Source organism: Heterocephalus glaber, unplaced genomic scaffold (assembly GCF_053883595.1).
Source record: "Heterocephalus glaber isolate CG9 unplaced genomic scaffold, H.glaber_assembly_v1.0 deba00001538, whole genome shotgun sequence".
In the NCBI taxonomy this organism is placed as follows: domain Eukaryota; kingdom Metazoa; phylum Chordata; class Mammalia; order Rodentia; family Bathyergidae; genus Heterocephalus; species Heterocephalus glaber.
This window is the reverse complement of record NW_028258333.1, coordinates 5,608,654-5,613,337: the sequence shown is the minus strand read 5'-3', so window position 1 is coordinate 5,613,337 and position 4,684 is coordinate 5,608,654. Positions and strand designations below refer to the sequence as shown.

Here is a 4,684-nt window from a genome sequence, read left to right as displayed (position 1 = left end):
GGGATAACAAAGCATGTACCACTCACTGTTCCTGGCTGACTAGGCCTTTAAATTATAATTTTATCTATCTATCTATCTATCTATCTATCTATCTATCTATCTATCTATTTGGTACCGGGGATCGAACTTGGGCCCTTGTGCTTGTACAGCAGGCAGCAAAACCACTGAGCTAAATCCCTGGCCCTAAATTATAATTTTTAAAAATGGAAGTTCTCTGAAGACAAGGTGATGCTCTGATGGAAGTACAGAATGTGGAGCTCAATGCTCTTAGGTTATCAACACTCAACATACTTTTACTACCCAAGTCAGCACTCTGAGCAGCACTCAACAAGTCTTTTGTAAACATGGTACTGCAATAGTTCAAACCACATTCAAACACCTAATAAGACATAATAAAACAGGCTAAGTGGCTTGTCAAACTAAAGTGATCTACTATAGTCAAGAGGTTATCTTGTTTACATAATCTGAAGCATTTAAACTTTTTTTTTTTTAAATCAAGGTCACCACTTTTCAAACTGGGGAACCCTAGCCATCTTCTTATAGTGTAAATTTTTTCAAATTTGGAAAAAATTTTAATTTTTTTTCTAATCGTAAAAGTTCTGCATGTATTTACAATCAAAATCAGAATCAATTTAAAGATAAAACAAGAGTTCAAAGGAACAGTAAGTTGGCATTTTGGACTACGTCTTCACACCCTGTCTACTATGAGAAGAATTTCAGAAGATTAGTGAAGCAATGACCCAGGAGACTCAATTCTTCAAGTGTAGCCAGGTCTTTACTGACAGTGAATATAAACAAAATTCAAAGCCTTGGCTCATTCTCTTGAGTTCCATCTTCAAAAGTAATGTAATTCTCTGCTTAAATATGTAGATCCTCTCTATACTGATCAGGAAGACGGTCAAAGAACTGTAAACTGATTTTTATTTTACATTAATAGTTAGAGGAATGTTACAGTAAAAGGTTACTGATTTGCAAATAAAAATATACAATACGTGACATAAAAAATAGTGGAACTAATGAAGCCAAAAGTTTAGATCTCAACACACTAAATGTAATGGGAACAGTAACTGTGGGTGGTTTTATCCTTCTTTCAAATATATATTTGATTACATCATCTCTGTTTTTTACTGCCCTCCTGATTGAACAGGTAGGTAAGTATATGGACCTTTCTGAGTCATTAATTACACTATTTTCTGGAGGATCCCAGATCTAGTAGGGATTCTTTCTTTACGCCAAAAAGAACCTTTCAGTAATGTCATGGGGATTAAATCTAAACTGCTTGCCAACAATAACTACTTATCAAATAGAAAGTCAGTGGTTATTTGTTGTATAAATAACATCCATAAAGAGCAAAATGAAGTTGCCAGTGACATTATATAAGGCAAATTTACAAACTTTTTTTTTAAACAATGGGTCAACTTCATAAGGCCATGTAAGAAAAACATTACCTATAAATCAAGTTGCCATGCAACACATTTAATAATTAAATAGTTAAATATGATATTGGATAAAAAATGATCCTAGATAGTTTAAGGGCTAATCTCATTAATCCCACAATTTAATGAGACCATCTCAGCCACATGTGATGACCTTAGATGTTTCATGAGGGTGCCACACCGCACCTATACACACTTTCTCATGAGCTTTAAACCGACTGTAGAGTTTTGTGGTCTTTCAGCCCCAAATGTTTAATTTTCCATTTCTGTCTCCCAAAATCACATAGCTCATATCTGGTGAAATGTCCACTTGACAAGCACAGACTGCTACCATATGGCCCTTAAAATTTTTTTTCTTATTCAGTTTGCATCTGTTCTGTGCTCCAAAAATTAAGATTTGGTTATCCATTGATTGGCATGCTAGCCATTTCCCACTTGGAGACAGAGTCACTGCAGGCATTGAGTGCATACTGGGTTCAGCTATATACTTGAAATCCACAGGGATATTCCATTCCCAAACTCAAACTCTTATCATCAGATGGACTCACAAATCTTCTATTCACATTAAAAAAAAATTGTGTTGACAGCTCCCAAATGTCGATCATACTCCTGCACAATTTCTCCACTTCGAATGTCCCATTGCACAATCTTTTTTATCAGACATCCCAACCACAAAAAGATTTTGTTCATCTTCATCAGGATTGAATTTGACACAATAGGATACTTTTCGGTCTGTGAATCTTGATATACACTGTCCTGTCTCAGTGTCCCAGAGTTTCAGATAGCTGTCATAGGCTGGGCTGAGGAACTGGGTTCCTGCAGTGTTGAAACAGATGTCCCTAACAGCTTTACTGTGACCAATAAATGTTCGTAGACAGTGCCGGTCTCCATAAACCTCCCATAACTTAATTTTACAGTCCATGGAACAAGACAGCAATAAATGGTCAGAGAGAGGAAACAATCTTACTACACTGACACCCTTTGTGTGTCCAGACCACACATGAATTGTTTTTTTTGGGAAGATAACACTTTTTCAGGTGGTAATGGTGGACTGTAGATTAATACCAATACCCAGAGGAATGTGAAGGTAGGACCTGCCTTGATAGTCATACATTTCTTTAACCTGTAAGACTGTCTTCTCCTCCCCAGGTTTCTCTTTCTGTTTGCCTTTTTTCTGCCTCTTTGCTGTGATTTCATCCAATTCTTTTTGCTCTTCCTCTGATGGTTTGGCTACATCTTTTTCATGCACATATTTTGCCCCTGGTCCCAAGAAACCATCAATATTAGATGTATCATTTTCTTTGAACTTTTTTCTCTTTTCTGTTTTCTTCTGACCGGTTTCAAATACAGTTAAACCTTGATTTTTTTCAACTTCTTCTACAGAACCAATATATTTAGCAGATACTTGATGATTATCTAATGAAGGATCCAATGCATAACCATAGATGACAAAAGTTCTCCTTTGCTGTTCAAACATGAAATCATTGATATGAGCTGGTTCAGCATATCCAGAAAGCACATTTCTAGGAGCAGTCATTTGCTGTGTTCTAAAGGGATTTTCTGGTTCAAACTCAGGAGCAAACATGGTCTCACAGGTAGGATTATACTGAACTTCCTTAACAGCGGGGTCAAGGTGAACTCCAGTCTCTAAGTCTTCCTTAACTGCAACCTCTGGAGCGGAGTCCACCGCCACTGCCAGAGATGACTTGGCCGAAGGCGACTTAGTTAAGTGTATGCGGGAGTCGGTGGCTGGCAGCGGACATCGACTGCCCTCACTGTCAGAGTCTGATTCTGACCCTGAACCTGAACCATAGGAGGAGGCCAGAGCTGCAATTGCAGCTGACATGAAGGCAAGGGATCCACGGAAGAAACCAGGCCCCGAGGGAAGAAGCTGCAGCTCCCAGGTCCTGCCTGACAGATTGCCACGGGGCACATTCTTCACCTCTTTTGCTAAGAAATCATTCTTAACACTTTGAAATAATAAATGATTAATAAAATAGCAGCAACCGAACTAAAGGTTTGGAAACTTTTATCTAGGGCAGCAGAGAGACGTAAAATAGTTCATAACTTTCAGGACCTAGCTGGTTAGAGGAAAGACTACGAGTTCTGATACCTACCTGAAGAATTTTGGGTGGCTATTCTGTAGAGTATCCAACAATTTAGGTTTGTTTAATTCCTTATGATTATATTGAACTTTTACAGTTTTGGCAAGAGTGGCACAAAAATGATCAACATTTTCTACTGTACTGTATCAGGAGGTGTGTGAGTTTAGTATGTCTTACTACTAATGACACTAACCTTGATCAGATAGTATCTGCTAGGTTTCTCCATTTAAAATTTAAAAATTGCTATTTTTCTTTTGGTAATTAATAAATATTGTGGGGGAGATAATTTCACACAGTGCAAATGTTGGATTTCAACTTAAGTTTTGCTGATTAATGGGAGCATTCATTGATAGATCTTGCCTACAACAGTTATTATTCTGGTTTTCTAATGGTGAATTTTTATTTTGGTCTTCTTTTCTAGATTTATGAGTTTGGAAGAGCTTTTATCTCTCATTTAGTTATCTGTTTGTTTATTTATGTCATAGACTCAGAGAGGCTTACTGTGGGATATTGGCTATAATCCAATCCATCATTAACTGGCTCACTCATTGAATGTTGGGAGCTCTTTCAAGTTGGCTTCTGGATATGTACTCATTCTTTTGGGGTATTTCTTTACTTTCTGATACTACAAAATGCTCCAGGTTCATCCTAGGCTTTCCTTGTCCTACTCTTGGAATTGACAACTTCTACAAGAAGATTTGGCTTTTTAAAATTGAAAAATGGTATTTTGAGACAGAAGTCTGGGCTCTAGGTGTATTTTTTATTACTGGATGTCATTAATTCCAGACACCATCAATGGTCATATTCTCATTGGCACCTTTCTGTCTCCATTAACGTTGAAGACTTTGTATTAAGTCTTCAAATTGTGTAGTGTGAAGTTTCCACCCTTGTTATTTTTTTCAAAATTTCTGGCTATTACTTTTACTTTTCATATAAGCTTTAGAACTAGGTTGTCACTACCCACAAAAGAACTGGTGGGAATTATATTGAGTTTGTATGGAGCCTATACATTTAGAGTGAATTGATGTCTTAATTCACTGGAGTCTTTCTGCCTTTTTTTGAGATGGGATTTCATTTAGATCTTGAGTGTCTTCCAAGGCCCATGTGTTTCAGACTTGGATGCCAGCCTGTGGCACTTTTGGG

The 4,684-nt window shown here is 37.3% G+C and overlaps 1 pseudogene; it reads right to left on the bottom strand.

Annotated features, from left to right (window-relative positions):
* Positions 1–1,545: 1,545 nt before the first annotated feature.
* Positions 1,546–3,282, bottom strand: LOC101701466 (pre-mRNA-processing factor 17 pseudogene; annotated as a pseudogene).
* Positions 3,283–4,684: the final 1,402 nt, after the last annotated feature.